Source organism: Pelophylax lessonae (assembly GCF_965119305.1).
Source record: "Pelophylax lessonae genome assembly, chromosome: 13".
NCBI classification, from domain to species: Eukaryota; Metazoa; Chordata; class Amphibia; order Anura; family Ranidae; genus Pelophylax; species Pelophylax lessonae.
Window position 1 is genome coordinate 82,153,824 of NC_138780.1, and position 19,878 is coordinate 82,173,701.

Below are 19,878 nucleotides of genomic sequence, written 5' to 3' on the forward strand. Positions count from 1 at the left end.
GGTGGAAGGGGCGAGCAGAGGAGAAAACATCCTCCCAGCGACAGCAAGGAGCTATGATGGAGCTCCTGGAGCGGAATATGACATGGAGGGTGCGAAAGAGAGGGGGGAATCGAGAGCTGCGCGGAGAAGGAGGCAAGGGTGGGTAGAGAGAAAATGACGGTGGAAGGGGCGAGCGGAGGAGAAAACATCCTCCCAGCGACAGCGAGGAGCTATGATGGAGCTCCTGGAGCAGAATATGACATGGAGGGTGCGAAAGAGAGGGGGGAATCGAGAGCTGCGCGGAGAAGGAGGCAAGGGTGGGTAGAGAGAAAATGACGGTGGAAGGGGCGAGCGGAGGAGAAAACATCCTCCCAGCGACAGTGAGGAGCTATGATGGAACTCCTGGAGCGGAATATGACATGGAGGGTGCGAAAGAGAGGGGGGAATCGAGAGCTGCGCGGAAAAGGAGGCAAGGGTGGGTAGAGAGAAAATGACGGTGGAAGGGGCGAGCGGAGGAGAAAACATCCTCCCAGCGACAGCAAGGAGCTATGATGGAGCTCCTGGAGCGGAATATGACATGGAGGGTGCGAAAGAGAGGGGGGAATTGAGAGCTGCGCGGAAAAGGAGGCAAGGGTGGGTGGAGAGAAAATGACGGCGGAAGCGGCGAGCAGAGGAGAAAACATCCTCCCAGCGACAGCGAGTAGCTATGATGGAGCTCCTGGAGCTGGATGTAATATGAAAGGGTGCGAGAGAGAGGAGGGAATCGAGAGCTGCGCGGAGAAGGAGGCAAGGGTGGGTAGAGAGAAAATGACGGTGGAAGGGGCGAGCGGAGGAGAAAACATCCTCCCAGCGACAGCGAGGAGCTATGATGGATCTCCTGGAGCGGAATATGACATGGAGGGTGCGAAAGAGAGGGGGGAATTGAGAGCTGCGCGGAGAGGGAGGCAAGGGTGGGAAGAGAGAAAATGACGGTGGAAGGGGCGAGCGGAGGAGAAAACATCCTCCCAGCGACAGCGAGGAGCAATGATGGAGCTCCTGGAGTGGAATATGACATGGAGGGTGTGAAAGAGAGGGGGGAATCGAGAGCTGCGCGGAAAAGGAGGAAAGGGTGGGTAGAGAGAAAATGACGGTGGAAGGGGCGAGCGGAGGAGAAAACATCCTCCCAGCGACAGCGAGGAGCTATGATGGAGCTCCTGGAGCGGAATATGACATGGAGGGTGCGAAAGAGAGGGGGGAATCGAGAGCTGCGCGGAGAAGGAGGCAAGGGTGGGTAGAGAGAAAATGACGGTGGAAGGGGCGAGCGGAGGAGAAAACATCCTCCCAGCGACAGCGAGGAGCTATGATGGAGCTCCTGGAGCGGAATATGACATGGAGGGTGCGAAAGAGAGGGGGGAATCGAGAGCGGCGCGGAGAAGGAGGCAAGGGTGGGTGGAGAGAAAATGACGGCGGAAGCGGCGAGCAGAGGAGAAAACATCCTCCCAGCGACAGCGAGGAGCTATGATGGAGCTCCTGGAGCTGGATGTAATATGGAGGGTGCGAGAGAGAAGAGGGAATCGAGAGCTGCGCGGAGAAGGAGGCAAGGGTGGGTAGAGAGAAAATGACGGTGGAAGGGGCGAGCGGAGTAGAAAACATCCTCCCAGCGACAGCGAGGAGCTATGATGGAGCTCCTGGAGCGGAATATGACATGGAGGGTGCGAAAGAGAGGGGGGAATCGAGAGCTGCGCAGAGAAGGAGGCAAGGGTGGGTAGAGAGAAAATGACGGTGGAAGGGGCGAGCGGAGGAGAAAACATCCTCCCAGCGACAGCGAGGAGCTATGATGAAGCTCCTGGAGCTGGATGTAATATGGAGAGTGCGAGAGAGAGGAGGGAATCGAGAGCTGCGCGGAGAAGGAGGCAAGCGTGGGTAGAGAGAAAATGACGGTGGAAGGGGCGAGCGGAGGAGAAAACATCCTCCCAGCGACAGCGAAGAGCTATGATAGAGCTCCTGGAGCGGAATATGACATGGAGGGTGCGAAAGAGAGGGGGGAATCGAGAGCTGCGCGGAAAAGGAGGCAAGGGTGGGTAGAGAGAAAATTACGGTGGAAGGGGCGAGCGGAGGAGAAAACATCCTCCCAGCGACAGTGAGGAGCTATGATGGAACTCCTGGAGCGGAATATGACATGGAGGGTGCGAAAGAGAGGGGGGAATCGAGAGCTGCGCGGAAAAGGAGGCAAGGGTGGGTAGAGAGAAAATGACGGTGGAAGGGGCGAGCGGAGGAGAAAACATCCTCCCAGCGACAGCGAGGAGCTATGATGGAGCTCCTGGAGCGGAATATGACATGGAGGGTGCGCAAGAGAGGCGGGAATCGAGAGCTGCGCGGAAAAGGAGGAAAGGGTGGGTAGAGAGAAAATGACGGTGGAAGGGGCGAGCAGAGGAGAAAACATCCTCCCAGCGACAGCGAGGAGCTATGATGGAGCTCCTGGAGCGGAATATGACATGGAGGGTGCGAAAGAGAGGGGGGAATTGAGAGCTGTGCGGAGAAGGAGGCAAGGGTGGGTAGAGAGAAAATGACGGTGGAAGGGGCGAGCGGAGGAGAAAACATCCTCCCAGCAACAGCGAGGAGCTATGATGGAGCTCCTGGAGCGGAATATGACATGGAGGGTGCGAAAGAGAGGGGGGAATCGAGAGCTGCGTGGAAAAGGAGGCAAGGGTGGGTAGAAAGAAAATGACGGTGGAAGGGGCGAGCGGAGGAGAAAACATCCTCCCAGCGACAGCGAGGAGCTATGATGGAGCTCCTGGAGCGGAATATGACATGGAGGGTGCGAAAGAGAGGGGGGAATCGAGAGCTGCGCGGAAAAGGAGGAAAGGGTGGGTAGAGAAAAAATGACGGTGGAAGGGGCGAGAGGAGGAGAAAACATCCTCCCAGCGACAGCGAAGAGCTATGATGGAGCTCCTGGAGCGGAATATGACATGGAGGGTGCGAAAGAGAGGGGGGAATCGAGAGCTGCGCGGAGAAGGAGGCAAGGGTGGGTAGAGAGAAAATGACGGTGGAAGGGGCGAGCGGAGGAGAAAACATCCTCCCAGCGACAGTGAGGAGCTATGATGGAACTCCTGGAGCGGAATATGACATGGAGGGTGCGAAAGAGAGGGGGGAATCGAGAGCTGCGCGGAAAAGGAGGCAAGGGTGGGTAGAGAGAAAATGACGGTGGAAGGGGCGAGCGGAGGAGAAAACATCCTCCCAGCGACAGCGAGGAGCTATGATGGAGCTCCTGGAGCGGAATATGACATGGAGGGTGCGCAAGAGAGGGGGGAATCGAGAGCTGCGCGGAAAAGGAGGAAAGGGTGGGTAGAGAGAAAATGACGGTGGAAGGGGCGAGCAGAGGAGAAAACATCCTCCCAGCGACAGCGAGGAGCTATGATGGAGCTCCTGGAGCGGAATATGACATGGAGGGTGCGAAAGAGAGGGGGGAATCGAGAGCTGTGCGGAGAAGGAGGCAAGGGTGGGTAGAGAGAAAATGACGGTGGAAGGGGCGAGCGGAGGAGAAAACATCCTCCCAGCAACAGCGAGGAGCTATGATGGAGCTCCTGGAGCGGAATATGACATGGAGGGTGCGAAAGAGAGGGGGGAATCGAGAGCTGTGTGGAAAAGGAGGCAAGGGTGGGTAGAAAGAAAATGACGGTGGAAGGGGCGAGCGGAGGAGAAAACATCCTCCCAGCGACAGCGAGGAGCTATGATGGAGCTCCTGGAGCGGAATATGACATGGAGGGTGCGAAAGAGAGGGGGGAATCGAGAGCTGCGCGGAAAAGGAGGAAAGGGTGGGTAGAGAGAAAATGACGGTGGAAGGGGCGAGCAGAGGAGAAAACATCCTCCCAGCGACAGCGAGGAGCTATGATGGAGCTCCTGGAGCGGAATATGACATGGAGGGTGCGAAAGAGAGGGGGGAATCGAGAGCTGTGCGGAGAAGGAGGCAAGGGTGGGTAGAGAGAAAATGACGGTGGAAGGGGCGAGCGGAGGAGAAAACATCCTCCCAGCAACAGCGAGGAGCTATGATGGAGCTCCTGGAGCGGAATATGACATGGAGGGTGCGAAAGAGAGGGGGGAATCGAGAGCTGCGTGGAAAAGGAGGCAAGGGTGGGTAGAAAGAAAATGACGGTGGAAGGGGCGAGCGGAGGAGAAAACATCCTCCCAGCGACAGCGAGGAGCTATGATGGAGCTCCTGGAGCGGAATATGACATGGAGGGTGCGAAAGAGAGGGGGGAATCGAGAGCTGCGCGGAAAAGGAGGCAAGGGTGGGTAGAGAGAAAATGACGGTGGAAGGGGCGAGCGGAGGAGAAAACATCCTCCCAGCGACAGCGAGGAGCTATGATGGAGCTCCTGGAGCGGAATATGACATGGAGGGTGCGAAAGAGAGGGGGGAATCGAGAGCTGCGCGGAGAAGGAGGCAAGGGTGGGTAGAGAGAAAATGATGGTGGAAGGGGCGAGCGGAGGAGAAAACATCCTCCCAGCGACAGCAAGGAGCTATGATGGAGCTCCTGGAGCGGAATATGACATGGAGGGTGCGAAAGAGAGGGGGGAATCGAGAGCTGCGCGGAGAAGGAGGCAAGGGTGGGTAGAGAGAAAATGACGGTGGAAGGGGCGAGCGGAGGAGAAAACATCCTCCCAGCGACAGTGAGGAGCTATGATGGAACTCCTGGAGCGGAATATGACATGGAGGGTGCGAAAGAGAGGGGGGAATCGAGAGCTGCGCGGAAAAGGAGGCAAGGGTGGGTAGAGAGAAAATGACGGTGGAAGGGGCGAGCGGAGGAGAAAACATCCTCCCAGCGACAGCAAGGAGCTATGATGGAGCTCCTGGAGCGGAATATGACATGGAGGGTGCGAAAGAGAGGGGGGAATTGAGAGCTGCGCGGAAAAGGAGGCAAGGGTGGGTAGAGAGAAAATGACGGTGGAAGGGGCGAGCGGAGGAGAAAACTTCCTCCCAGCGACAGTGAGGAGCTATGATGGAACTCCGGGAGCGGAATATGACATGGGGGGTGCGAAAGAGAGGGGGAATCGAGAGCTGCGCGGAAAAGGAGGCAAGGGTGGGTAGAGAGAAAATGACGGTGGAAGGGGCGAGCGGAGGAGAAAACATCCTCCCAGCGACAGTGAGGAGCTATGATAAAACTCCTGGAGCGGAATATGACATGGAGGGTGCGAAAGAGAGGGGGGAATCGAGAGCTGCGCGGAAAAGGAGGCAAGGGTGGGTAGAGAGAAAATGACGGTGGAAGGGGCGAGCGGAGGAGAAAACATCCTCCCAGCGACAGCGAGGAGCTATGATGGAGCTCCTGGAGCGGAATATGACATGGAGGGTGCGAAAGAGAGGGGGGAATCGAGAGCTGCGCGGAAAAGGAGGCAAGGGTGGGTAGAGAGAAAATGACGGTGGAAGGGGCGAGCGGAGGAGAAAACATCCTCCCAGCGACAGCGAGGAGCTATGATGGAGCTCCTGGAGCGGAATATGACATGGAGGGTGCGAAAGAGAGGGGGGAATCGAGAGCTGCGCGGAAAAGGAGGCAAGGGTGGGTAGAGAGAAAATGACGGTGGAAGGGGCGAGCGGAGGAGAAAACATCCTCCCAGCGACAGCGAGGAGCTATGATGGAGCTCCTGGAGCGGAATATGACATGGAGGGTGCGAAAGAGAGGGGGGAATCGAGAGCTGCGCGGAAAAGGAGGCAAGGGTGGGTAGAGAGAAAATGACGGCGGAAGGGGCGAGCGGAGGAGAAAACATCCTCCCAGCGACAGCGAGGAGCTATGATGGAGCTCCTGGAGCGGAATATGACATGGAGGGTGCGAAAGAGAGGGGGGAATCGAGAGCTGCGCAGAAAAGGAGGCAAGGGTGGGTAGAGAGAAAATGACGGTGGAAGGGGCGAGCGGAGGAGAAAACATCCTCCCAGCGACAGCGAGGAGCTATGATGGAGCTCCTGGAGCGGAATATGACATGGAGGGTGCGAAAGAGAGGGGGGAATCGAGAGCTGCGCGGAGAAGGAGGCAAGGGTGGGTAGAGAGAAAATGATGGTGGAAGGGGCGAGCGGAGGAGAAAACATCCTCCCAGCGACAGCAAGGAGCTATGATGGAGCTCCTGGAGCGGAATATGACATGGAGGGTGCGAAAGAGAGGGGGGAATCGAGAGCTGCGCGGAGAAGGAGGCAAGGGTGGGTAGAGAGAAAATGACGGTGGAAGGGGCGAGCGGAGGAGAAAACATCCTCCCAGCGACAGTGAGGAGCTATGATGGAACTCCTGGAGCGGAATATGACATGGAGGGTGCGAAAGAGAGGGGGGAATCGAGAGCTGCGCGGAAAAGGAGGCAAGGGTGGGTAGAGAGAAAATGACGGTGGAAGGGGCGAGCGGAGGAGAAAACATCCTCCCAGCGACAGCAAGGAGCTATGATGGAGCTCCTGGAGCGGAATATGACATGGAGGGTGCGAAAGAGAGGGGGGAATTGAGAGCTGCGCGGAAAAGGAGGCAAGGGTGGGTAGAGAGAAAATGACGGTGGAAGGGGCGAGCGGAGGAGAAAACTTCCTCCCAGCGACAGTGAGGAGCTATGATGGAACTCCGGGAGCGGAATATGACATGGAGGGTGCGAAAGAGAGGGGGAATCGAGAGCTGCGCGGAAAAGGAGGCAAGGGTGGGTAGAGAGAAAATGACGGTGGAAGGGGCGAGCGGAGGAGAAAACATCCTCCCAGCGACAGCGAGGAGCTATGATGGAGCTCCTGGAGCGGAATATGACATGGAGGGTGCGAAAGAGAGGGGGGAATCGAGAGCTGCGCGGAGAAGGAGGCAAGGGTGGGTAGAGAGAAAATGACGGTGGAAGGGGCGAGCGGAGGAGAAAACATCCTCCCAGCGACAGTGAGGAGCTATGATGGAACTCCTGGAGCGGAATATGACATGGAGGGTGCGAAAGAGAGGGGGGAATCGAGAGCTGCGCGGAAAAGGAGGCAAGGGTGGGTAGAGAGAAAATGACGGTGGAAGGGGCGAGCGGAGGAGAAAACATCCTCCCAGCGACAGCGAGGAGCTATGATGGAGCTCCTGGAGCGGAATATGACATGGAGGGTGCGAAAGAGAGGGGGGAATTGAGAGCTGCGCGGAGAAGGAGGCAAGGGTGGGTAGAGAGAAAATGACGGTGGAAGGGGCGAGCGGAGGAGAAAACATCCTCCCAGCGACAGCGAGGAGCTATGATGGAGCTCCTGGAGCGGAATATGACATGGAGGGTGCGAAAGAGAGGGGGGAATCGAGAGCGGCGCGGAGAAGGAGGCAAGGGTGGGTGGAGAGAAAATGACGGCGGAAGCGGCGAGCAGAGGAGAAAACATCCTCCCAGCGACAGCGAGGAGCTATGATGGAGCTCCTGGAGCTGGATGTAATATGGAGGGTGCGAGAGAGAAGAGGGAATCGAGAGCTGCGCGGAGAAGGAGGCAAGGGTGGGTAGAGAGAAAATGACGGTGGAAGGGGCGAGCGGAGGAGAAAACATCCTCCCAGCGACAGCGAGGAGCTATGATGGAGCTCCTGGAGCGGAATATGACATGGAGGGTGCGAAAGAGAGGGGGGAATCGAGAGCTGCGCAGAGAAGGAGGCAAGGGTGGGTAGAGAGAAAATGACGGTGGAAGGGGCGAGCGGAGGAGAAAACATCCTCCCAGCGACAGCGAGGAGCTATGATGAAGCTCCTGGAGCTGGATGTAATATGGAGGGTGCGAGAGAGAGGAGGGAATCGAGAGCTGCGCGGAGAAGGAGGCAAGCGTGGGTAGAGAGAAAATGACGGTGGAAGGGGCGAGCGGAGGAGAAAACATCCTCCCAGCGACAGCGAAGAGCTATGATAGAGCTCCTGGAGCGGAATATGACATGGAGGGTGCGAAAGAGAGGGGGGAATCGAGAGCTGCGCGGAGAAGGAGGCAAGGGTGGGTAGAGAGAAAATTACGGTGGAAGGGGCGAGCGGAGGAGAAAACATCCTCCCAGCGACAGTGAGGAGCTATGATGGAACTCCTGGAGCGGAATATGACATGGAGGGTGCGAAAGAGAGGGGGGAATCGAGAGCTGCGCGGAAAAGGATGCAAGGGTGGGTAGAGAGAAAATGACGGTGGAAGGGGCGAGCGGAGGAGAAAACATCCTCCCAGCGACAGCGAGGAGCTATGATGGAGCTCCTGGAGCGGAATATGACATGGAGGGTGCGCAAGAGAGGGGGGAATCGAGAGCTGCGCGGAAAAGGAGGAAAGGGTGGGTAGAGAGAAAATGACGGTGGAAGGGGCGAGCAGAGGAGAAAACATCCTCCCAGCGACAGCGAGGAGCTATGATGGAGCTCCTGGAGCGGAATATGACATGGAGGGTGCGAAAGAGAGGGGGGAATCGAGAGCTGTGCGGAGAAGGAGGCAAGGGTGGGTAGAGAGAAAATGACGGTGGAAGGGGCGAGCGGAGGAGAAAACATCCTCCCAGCAACAGCGAGGAGCTATGATGGAGCTCCTGGAGCGGAATATGACATGGAGGGTGCGAAAGAGAGGGGGGAATCGAGAGCTGCGCGGAAAAGGAGGAAAGGGTGGGTAGAGAGAAAATGACGGTGGAAGGGGCGAGCGGAGGAGAAAACATCCTCCCAGCGACAGCGAAGAGCTATGATGGAGCTCCTGGAGCGGAATATGACATGGAGGGTGCGAAAGAGAGGGGGGAATCGAGAGCTGCGCGGAGAAGGAGGCAAGGGTGGGTAGAGAGAAAATGACGGTGGAAGGGGCGAGCGGAGGAGAAAACATCCTCCCAGCGACAGTGAGGAGCTATGATGGAACTCCTGGAGCGGAATATGACATGGAGGGTGCGAAAGAGAGGGGGGAATCGAGAGCTGCGCGGAAAAGGAGGCAAGGGTGGGTAGAGAGAAAATGACGGTGGAAGGGGCGAGCGGAGGAGAAAACATCCTCCCAGCGACAGCGAGGAGCTATGATGGAGCTCCTGGAGCGGAATATGACATGGAGGGTGCGCAAGAGAGGGGGGAATCGAGAGCTGCGCGGAAAAGGAGGAAAGGGTGGGTAGAGAGAAAATGACGGTGGAAGGGGCGAGCAGAGGAGAAAACATCCTCCCAGCGACAGCGAGGAGCTATGATGGAGCTCCTGGAGCGGAATATGACATGGAGGGTGCGAAAGAGAGGGGGGAATCGAGAGCTGTGCGGAGAAGGAGGCAAGGGTGGGTAGAGAGAAAATGACGGTGGAAGGGGCGAGCGGAGGAGAAAACATCCTCCCAGCAACAGCGAGGAGCTATGATGGAGCTCCTGGAGCGGAAAATGACATGGAGGGTGCGAAAGAGAGGGGGGAATCGAGAGCTGCGTGGAAAAGGAGGCAAGGGTGGGTAGAAAGAAAATGACGGTGGAAGGGGCGAGCGGAGGAGAAAAAATCCTCCCAGCGACAGCGAGGAGCTATGATGGAGCTCCTGGAGCGGAATATGACATGGAGGGTGCGAAAGAGAGGGGGGAATCGAGAGCTGCGCGGAAAAGGAGGAAAGGGTGGGTAGAGAGAAAATGACGGTGGAAGGGGCGAGCAGAGGAGAAAACATCCTCCCAGCGACAGCGAGGAGCTATGATGGAGCTCCTGGAGCGGAATATGACATGGAGGGTGCGAAAGAGAGGGGGGAATCGAGAGCTGCGCGGAGAAGGAGGCAAGGGTGGGTAGAGAGAAAATGACGGTGGAAGGGGCGAGCGGAGGAGAAAACATCCTCCCAGCGACAGTGAGGAGCTATGATGGAACTCCTGGAGCGGAATATGACATGGAGGGTGCGAAAGAGAGGGGGGAATCGAGAGCTGCGCGGAAAAGGAGGCAAGGGTGGGTAGAGAGAAAATGACGGTGGAAGGGGCGAGCGGAGGAGAAAACATCCTCCCAGCGACAGCAAGGAGCTATGATGGAGCTCCTGGAGCGGAATATGACATGGAGGGTGCGAAAGAGAGGGGGGAATTGAGAGCTGCGTGGAAAAGGAGGCAAGGGTGGGTAGAGAGAAAATGACGGTGGAAGGGGCGAGCGGAGGAGAAAACTTCCTCCCAGCGACAGTGAGGAGCTATGATGGAACTCCGGGAGCGGAATATGACATGGAGGGTGCGAAAGAGAGGGGGAATCGAGAGCTGCGCGGAAAAGGAGGCAAGGGTGGGTAGAGAGAAAATGACGGTGGAAGGGGCGAGCGGAGGAGAAAACATCCTCCCAGCGACAGCGAGGAGCTATGATGGAGCTCCTGGAGCGGAATATGACATGGAGGGTGCGAAAGAGAGGGGGGAATCGAGAGCTGCGCGGAAAAGGAGGCAAGGGTGGGTAGAGAGAAAATGACGGTGGAAGGGGCGAGCGGAGGAGAAAACATCCTCCCAGCGACAGCGAGGAGCTATGATGGAGCTCCTGGAGCGGAATATGACATGGAGGGTGCGAAAGAGAGGGGGGAATCGAGAGCTGCGCGGAGAAGGAGGCAAGGGTGGGTAGAGAGAAAATGATGGTGGAAGGGGCGAGCGGAGGAGAAAACATCCTCCCAGCGACAGCAAGGAGCTATGATGGAGCTCCTGGAGCGGAATATGACATGGAGGGTGCGAAAGAGAGGGGGGAATCGAGAGCTGCGTGGAGAAGGAGGCAAGGGTGGGTAGAGAGAAAATGACGGTGGAAGGGGCGAGCGGAGGAGAAAACATCCTCCCAGCGACAGCGAGGAGCTATGATGGAGCTCCTGGAGCAGAATATGACATGGAGGGTGCGAAAGAGAGGGGGGAATCGAGAGCTGCGCGGAGAAGGAGGCAAGGGTGGGTAGAGAGAAAATGATGGTGGAAGGGGCGAGCGGAGGAGAAAACATCCTCCCAGCGACAGTGAGGAGCTATGATGGAACTCCTGGAGCGGAATATGACATGGAGGGTGCGAAAGAGAGGGGGGAATCGAGAGCTGCGCGGAAAAGGAGGCAAGGGTGGGTAGAGAGAAAATGACGGTGGAAGGGGCGAGCGGAGGAGAAAACATCCTCCCAGCGACAGCAAGGAGCTATGATGGAGCTCCTGGAGCGGAATATGACATGGAGGGTGCGAAAGAGAGGGGGGAATTGAGAGCTGCGCGGAAAAGGAGGCAAGGGTGGGTGGAGAGAAAATGACGGCGGAAGCGGCGAGCAGAGGAGAAAACATCCTCCCAGCGACAGCGAGGAGCTATGATGGAGCTCCTGGAGCTGGATGTAATATGGAGGGTGCGAGAGAGAGGAGGGAATCGAGAGCTGCGCGGAGAAGGAGGCAAGGGTGGGTAGAGAGAAAATGACGGTGGAAGGGGCGAGCGGAGGAGAAAACATCCTCCCAGCAACAGCGAGGAGCTATGATGGAGCTCCTGGAGCTGGATGTAATATGGAGGGTGCGAGAGAGAGGAGGGAATCGAGAGCAGCGCGGAGAAGGAGGCAAGGGTGGGTAGAGAGAAAATGACGGTGGAAGGGGCGAGTGGAGGAGAAAACATCCTCCCAGCGACAGTGAGGAGCTATGATGGAACTCCTGGAGCGGAATATGACATGGAGGGTGCGAAAGAGAGGGGGGAATCGAGAGCTGCGCGGAAAAGGAGGCAAGGGTGGGTAGAGAGAAAATGACGGTGGAAGGGGCGAGCGGAGGAGAAAACATCCTCCCAGCGACAGCAAGGAGCTATGATGGAGCTCCTGGAGCGGAATATGACATGGAGGGTGCGAAAGAGAGGGGGGAATTGAGAGCTGCGCGGAAAAGGAGGCAAGGGTGGGTAGAGAGAAAATGATGGTGGAAGGGGCGAGCGGAGGAGAAAACTTCCTCCCAGCGACAGTGAGGAGCTATGATGGAACTCCGGGAGCGGAATATGACATGGAGGGTGCGAAAGAGAGGGGGAATCGAGAGCTGCGCGGAAAAGGAGGCAAGGGTGGGTAGAGAGAAAATGACGGTGGAAGGGGCGAGCGGAGGAGAAAACATCCTCCCAGCGACAGCGAGGAGCTATGATGGAGCTCCTGGAGCGGAATATGACATGGAGGGTGCGAAAGAGAGGGGGGAATCGAGAGCTGCGCGGAAAAGGAGGCAAGGGTGGGTAGAGAGAAAATGACGGTGGAAGGGGCGAGCGGAGGAGAAAACATCCTCCCAGCGACAGCGAGGAGCTATGATGGAGCTCCTGGAGCGGAATATGACATGGAGGGTGCGAAAGAGAGGGGGGAATCGAGAGCTGCGCGGAGAAGGAGGCAAGGGTGGGTAGAGAGAAAATGATGGTGGAAGGGGCGAGCGGAGGAGAAAACATCCTCCCAGCGACAGCAAGGAGCTATGATGGAGCTCCTGGAGCGGAATATGACATGGAGGGTGCGAAAGAGAGGGGGGAATCGAGAGCTGCGTGGAGAAGGAGGCAAGGGTGGGTAGAGAGAAAATGACGGTGGAAGGGGCGAGCGGAGGAGAAAACATCCTCCCAGCGACAGCGAGGAGCTATGATGGAGCTCCTGGAGCAGAATATGACATGGAGGGTGCGAAAGAGAGGGGGGAATCGAGAGCTGCGCGGAGAAGGAGGCAAGGGTGGGTAGAGAGAAAATGACGGTGGAAGGGGCGAGCGGAGGAGAAAACATCCTCCCAGCGACAGTGAGGAGCTATGATGGAACTCCTGGAGCGGAATATGACATGGAGGGTGCGAAAGAGAGGGGGGAATTGAGAGCTGCGGCGGAAAAGGAGGCAAGGGTGGGTGGAGAGAAAATGATGGCGGAAGCGGCGAGCAGAGGAGAAAACATCCTCCCAGCGACAGCGAGGAGCTATGATGGAGCTCCTGGAGCTGGATGTAATATGGAGGGTGCGAGAGAGAGGAGGGAATCGAGAGCTGCGCGGAGAAGGAGGCAAGGGTGGGTAGAGAGAAAATGACGGTGGAAGGGGCGAGCGGAGGAGAAAACATCCTCCCAGCAACAGCGAGGAGCTATGATGGAGCTCCTGGAGCTGGATGTAATATGGAGGGTGCGAGAGAGAGGAGGGAATCGAGAGCAGCGCGGAGAAGGAGGCAAGGGTGGGTAGAGAGAAAATGACGGTGGAAGGGGCGAGTGGAGGAGAAAACATCCTCCCAGCGACAGTGAGGAGCTATGATGGAACTCCTGGAGCGGAATATGACATGGAGGGTGCGAAAGAGAGGGGGGAATCGAGAGCTGCGCGGAAAAGGAGGCAAGGGTGGGTAGAGAGAAAATGACGGTGGAAGGGGCGAGCGGAGGAGAAAACATCCTCCCAGCGACAGCGAGGAGCTATGATGGAGCTCCTGGAGCGGAATATGACATGGAGGGTTCGAAAGAGAGGGGGGAATCGAGAGCTGCGCGGAGAAGGAGGAAAGGGTGGGTAGAGAGAAAATGACGGTGAAAGGGGCGAGCGGAGGAGAAAACATCCTCCCAGCGACAGCGAGGAGCTATGATGGAGCTCCTGGAGCGGAATATGACATGGAGGGTGCGAAAGAGAGGGGGGAATTGAGAGCTGCGCGGAGAGGGAGGCAAGGGTGGGTAGAGAGAAAATGACGGTGGAAGGGGCGAGCGGAGGAGAAAACATCCTCCCAGCGACAGCGAGGAGCAATGATGGAGCTCCTGGAGCGGAATATGACATGGAGGGTGTGAAAGAGAGGGGGGAATCGAGAGCTGCGCGGAAAAGGAGGAAAGGGTGGGTAGAGAGAAAATGACGGTGGAAGGGGCGAGCGGAGGAGAAAACATCCTCCCAGCGACAGCGAGGAGCTATGATGGAGCTCCTGGAGCGGAATATGACATGGAGGGTGCGAAAGAGAGGGGGGAATCGAGAGCGGCGCGGAGAAGGAGGCAAGGGTGGGTGGAGAGAAAATGACGGCGGAAGCGGCGAGCAGAGGAGAAAACATCCTCCCAGCGACAGCGAGGAGCTATGATGGAGCTCCTGGAGCTGGATGTAATATGGAGGGTGCGAGAGAGAAGAGGGAATCGAGAGCTGCGCGGAGAAGGAGGCAAGGGTGGGTAGAGAGAAAATGACGGTGGAAGGGGCGAGCGGAGGAGAAAACATCCTCCCAGCGACAGCGAGGAGCTATGTTGGAGCTCCTGGAGCGGAATATGACATGGAGGGTGCGAAAGAGAGGGGGGAATCGAGAGCTGCGCAGAGAAGGAGGCAAGGGTGGGTAGAGAGAAAATGACGGTGGAAGGGGCGAGCGGAGGAGAAAACATCCTCCCAGCGACAGCGAGGAGCTATGATGAAGCTCCTGGAGCTGGATGTAATATGGAGGGTGCGAGAGAGAGGAGGGAATCGAGAGCTGCGCGGAGAAGGAGGCAAGCGTGGGTAGAGAGAAAATGACGGTGGAAGGGGCGAGCGGAGGAGAAAACATCCTCCCAGCGACAGCGAAGAGCTATGATAGAGCTCCTGGAGCGGAATATGACATGGAGGGTGCGAAAGAGAGGGGGGAATCGAGAGCTGCGCGGAGAAGGAGGCAAGGGTGGGTAGAGAGAAAATTACGGTGGAAGGGGCGAGCGGAGGAGAAAACATCCTCCCAGCGACAGTGAGGAGCTATGATGGAACTCCTGGAGCGGAATATGACATGGAGGGTGCGAAAGAGAGGGGGGAATCGAGAGCTGCGCGGAAAAGGAGGCAAGGGTGGGTAGAGAGAAAATGACGGTGGAAGGGGCGAGCGGAGGAGAAAACATCCTCCCAGCGACAGCGAGGAGCTATGATGGAGCTCCTGGAGCGGAATATGACATGGAGGGTGCGAAAGAGAGGGGGGAATCGAGAGCTGTGCGGAGAAGGAGGCAAGGGTGGGTAGAGAGAAAATGACGGTGGAAGGGGCGAGCGGAGGAGAAAACATCCTCCCAGCAACAGCGAGGAGCTATGATGGAGCTCCTGGAGCGGAATATGACATGGAGGGTGCGAAAGAGAGGGGGGAATCGAGAGCTGCGTGGAAAAGGAGGCAAGGGTGGGTAGAAAGAAAATGACGGTGGAAGGGGCGAGCGGAGGAGAAAACATCCTCCCAGCGACAGCGAGGAGCTATGATGGAGCTCCTGGAGCGGAATATGACATGGAGGGTGCGAAAGAGAGGGGGGAATCGAGAGCTGCGTGGAAAAGGAGGAAAGGGTGGGTAGAGAGAAAATGACGGTGGAAGGGGCGAGCAGAGGAGAAAACATCCTCCCAGCGACAGCGAGGAGCTATGATGGAGCTCCTGGAGCGGAATATGACATGGAGGGTTCGAAAGAGAGGGGGGAATCGAGAGCTGCGCGGAGAAGGAGGCAAGGGTGGGTAGAGAGAAAATGACGGTGGAAGGGGCGAGCGGAGGAGAAAACATCCTCCCAGCGACAGCGAGGAGCTATGATGGAGCTCCTGGAGCGGAATATGACATGGAGGGTGCGAAAGAGAGGGGGGAATTGAGAGCTGCGCGGAGAAGGAGGCAAGGGTGGGTAGAGAGAAAATGACGGTGGAAGGGGCGAGCGGAGGAGAAAACATCCTCCCAGCGACAGCGAGGAGCTATGATGGAGCTCCTGGAGCGGAATATGACATGGAGGGTGCGAAAGAGAGGGGGGAATCGAGAGCTGCGCGGAAAAGGAGGCAAGGGTGGGTAGAGAGAAAATGACGGTGGAAGGGGCGAGCGGAGGAGAAAACATCCTCCCAGCGACAGCGAGGAGCTATGATGGAGCTCCTGGAGCGGAATATGACATGGAGGGTGCGAAAGAGAGGGGGGAATCGAGAGCTGCGCGGAGAAGGAGGCAAGGGTGGGTAGAGAGAAAATGACGGTGGAAGGGGCGAGCGGAGGAGAAAACATCCTCCCAGCGACAGCGAGGAGCTATGATGGAGCTCCTGGAGCGGAATATGACATGGAGGGTGCGAAAGAGAGGGGGGAATCGAGAGCTGCGCGGAGAAGGAGGCAAGGGTGGGTAGAGAGAAAATGACGGTGGAAGGGGCGAGCGGAGGAGAAAACATCCTCCCAGCGACAGTGAGGAGCTATGATGGAACTCCTGGAGCGGAATATGACATGGAGGGTGCGAAAGAGAGGGGGGAATCGAGAGCTGCGCGGAAAAGGAGGCAAGGGTGGGTAGAGAGAAAATGACGGTGGAAGGGGCGAGCGGAGGAGAAAACATCCTCCCAGCGACAGCAAGGAGCTATGATGGAGCTCCTGGAGCGGAATATGACATGGAGGGTGCGAAAGAGAGGGGGGAATCGAGAGCTGCGCGGAAAAGGAGGCAAGGGTGGGTAGAGAGAAAATGACGGTGGAAGGGGCGAGCGGAAGAGAAAACATCCTCCCAGCGACAGCGAGGAGCTATGATGGAGCTCCTGGAGCGGAATATGACATGGAGGGTGCGAAAGAGAGGGGGGAATCGAGAGCTGCGCGGAGAAGGAGGCAAGGGTGGGTAGAGAGAAAATGACGGTGGAAGGGGCGAGCGGAGGAGAAAACATCCTCCCAGCGACAGTGAGGAGCTATGATGGAACTCCTGGAGCGGAATATGACATGGAGGGTGCGAAAGAGAGGGGGGAATCGAGAGCTGCGCGGAAAAGGAGGCAAGGGTGGGTAGAGAGAAAATGACGGTGGAAGGGGCGAGCGGAGGAGAAAACATCCTCCCAGCGACAGCAAGGAGCTATGATGGAGCTCCTGGAGCGGAATATGACATGGAGGGTGCGAAAGAGAGGGGGGAATCGAGAGCTGCGCGGAAAAGGAGGCAAGGGTGGGTAGAGAGAAAATGACGGTGGAAGGGGCGAGCGGAGGAGAAAACATCCTCCCAGCGACAGTGAGGAGCTATGATGGAACTCCTGGAGCGGAATATGACATGGAGGGTGCGAAAGAGAGGGGGGAATCGAGAGCTGCGCGGAAAAGGAGGCAAGGGGGGGTAGAGAGAAAATGATGGTGGAAGGGGCGAGCGGAGGAGAAAACATCCTCCCAGCGACAGTGAGGAGCTATGATGGAACTCCGGGAGCGGAATATGACATGGAGGGTGCGAAAGAGAGGGGGGAATCGAGAGCTGCGCGGAAAAGGAGGCAAGGGTGGGTAGAGAGAAAATGACGGTGGAAGGGGCGAGCGGAGGAGAAAACATCCTCCCAGCGACAGCGAGGAGCTATGATGGAGCTCCAGGAGCGGAATATGACATGGAGGGTGCGAAAGAGAGGGGGGAATCGAGAGCTGCGCGGAAAAGGAGGCAAGGGTGGGTAGAGAGAAAATGACGGTGGAAGGGGCGAGCGGAGGAGAAAACATCCTCCCAGCGACAGTGAGGAGCTATGATGGAACTCCTGGAGCGGAATATGACATGGAGGGTGCGAAAGAGAGGGGGGAATCGAGAGCTGCGCGGAAAAGGAGGCAAGGGTGGGTAGAGAGAAAATGACGGTGGAAGGGGCGAGCGGAGGAGAAAACATCCTCCCAGCGACAGCAAGGAGCTATGATGGAGCTCCTGGAGCGGAATATGACATGGAGGGTGCGAAAGAGAGGGGGGAATCGAGAGCTGCGCGGAAAAGGAGGCAAGGGTGGGTAGAGAGAAAATGACGGTGGAAGGGGCGAGCGGAGGAGAAAACATCCTCCCAGCGACAGCAAGGAGCTATGATGGAGCTCCTGGAGCGGAATATGACATGGAGGGTGCGAAAGAGAGGGGGGAATTGAGAGCTGCGCGGAAAAGGAGGCAAGGGTGGGTAGAGAGAAAATGACGGTGGAAGGGGCGAGCGGAGGAGAAAACTTCCTCCCAGCGACAGTGAGGAGCTATGATGGAACTCCGGGAGCGGAATATGACATGGAGGGTGCGAAAGAGAGGGGGAATCGAGAGCTGCGCGGAAAAGGAGGCAAGGGTGGGTAGAGAGAAAATGACGGTGGAAGGGGCGAGCGGAGGAGAAAACATCCTCCCAGCGATAGCGAGGAGCTATGATGGAGCTCCTGGAGCGGAATATGACATGGAGGGTGCGAAAGAGAGGGGGGAATCAAGAGCTGCGCGGAAAAGGAGGCAAGGGTGGGTAGAGAGAAAATGACGGTGGAAGGGGCGAGCGGAGGAGAAAACATCCTCCCAGCGACAGCGAGGAGCTATGATGGAGCTCCTGGAGCGGAATATGACATGGAGGGTGCGAAAGAGAGGGGGGAATCGAGAGCTGCGCGGAGAAGGAGGCAAGGGTGGGTAGAGAGAAAATGATGGTGGAAGGGGCGAGCGGAGGAGAAAACATCCTCCCAGCGACAGCAAGGAGCTATGATGGAGCTCCTGGAGCGGAATATGACATGGAGGGTGCGAAAGAGAGGGGGGAATCGAGAGCTGCGTGGAGAAGGAGGCAAGGGTGGGTAGAGAGAAAATGACGGTGGAAGGGGCGAGCGGAGGAGAAAACATCCTCCCAGCGACAGCGAGGAGCTATGATGGAGCTCCTGGAGCAGAATATGACATGGAGGGTGCGAAAGAGAGGGGGGAATCGAGAGCTGCGCGGAGAAGGAGGCAAGGGTGGGTAGAGAGAAAATGACGGTGGAAGGGGCGAGCGGAGGAGAAAACATCCTCCCAGCGACAGTGAGGAGCTATGATGGAACTCCTGGAGCGGAATATGACATGGAGGGTGCGAAAGAGAGGGGGGAATCGAGAGCTGCGCGGAAAAGGAGGCAAGGGTGGGTAGAGAGAAAATGACGGTGGAAGGGGCGAGCGGAGGAGAAAACATCCTCCCAGCGACAGCAAGGAGCTATGATGGAGCTCCTGGAGCGGAATATGACATGGAGGGTGCGAAAGAGAGGGGGGAATTGAGAGCTGCGCGGAAATGGAGGCAAGGGTGGGTGGAGAGAAAATGACGGCGGAAGCGGCGTGCAGAGGAGAAAACATCCTCCCAGCGACAGCGAGGAGCTATGATGGAGCTCCTGGAGCTGGATGTAATATGGAGGGTGCGAGAGAGAGGAGGGAATCGAGAGCTGCGCGGAGAAGGAGGCAAGGGTGGGTAGAGAGAAAATGACGGTGGAAGGGGCGAGCGGAGGAGAAAACATCCTCCCAGCGACAGCGAGGAGCTATGATGGAGCTCCTGGAGCGGAATATGACATGGAGGGTTCGAAAGAGAGGGGGGAATCGAGAGCTGCGCGGAGAAGGAGGAAAGGGTGGGTAGAGAGAAAATGACGGTGAAAGGGGCGAGCGGAGGAGAAAACATCCTCCCAGCGACAGCGAGGAGCTATGATGGAGCTCCTGGAGCGGAATATGACATGGAGGGTGCGAAAGAGAGGGGGGAATTGAGAGCTGCGCGGAGAGGGAGGCAAGGGTGGGTAGAGAGAAAATGACGGTGGAAGGGGCGAGCGGAGGAGAAAACATCCTCCCAGCGACAGCGAGGAGCAATGATGGAGCTCCTGGAGCGGAATATGACATGGAGGGTGTGAAAGAGAGGGGGGAATCGAGAGCTGCGCGGAAAAGGAGGAAAGGGTGGGTAGAGAGAAAATGACGGTGGAAGGGGCGAGCGGAGGAGAAAACATCCTCCCAGCGACAGCGAGGAGCTATGATGGAGCTCCTGGAGCGGAATATGACATGGAGGGTGCGAAAGAGAGGGGGGAATCGAGAGCGGCGCGGAGAAGGAGGCAAGGGTGGGTGGAGAGAAAATGACGGCGGAAGCGGCGAGCAGAGGAGAAAACATCCTCCCAGCGACAGCGAGGAGCTATGATGGAGCTCCTGGAGCTGGATGTAATATGGAGGGTGCGAGAGAGAAGAGGGAATCGAGAGCTGCGCGGAGAAGGAGGCAAGGGTGGGTAGAGAGAAAATGACGGTGGAAGGGGCGAGCGGAGGAGAAAACATCCTCCCAGCGACAGCGAGGAGCTATGATGGAGCTCCTGGAGCGGAATATGACATGGAGGGTGCGAAAGAGAGGGGGGAATCGAGAGCTGCGCGGAAAAGGAGGCAAGGGTGGGTAGAGAGAAAATGACGGTGGAAGGGGCGAGCGGAGGAGAAAACATCCTCCCAGCGACAGCGAGGAGCTATGATGGAGCTCCTGGAGCGGAATATGACATGGAGGGTGCGAAAGAGAGGGGGGAATCGAGAGCTGTGCGGAGAAGGA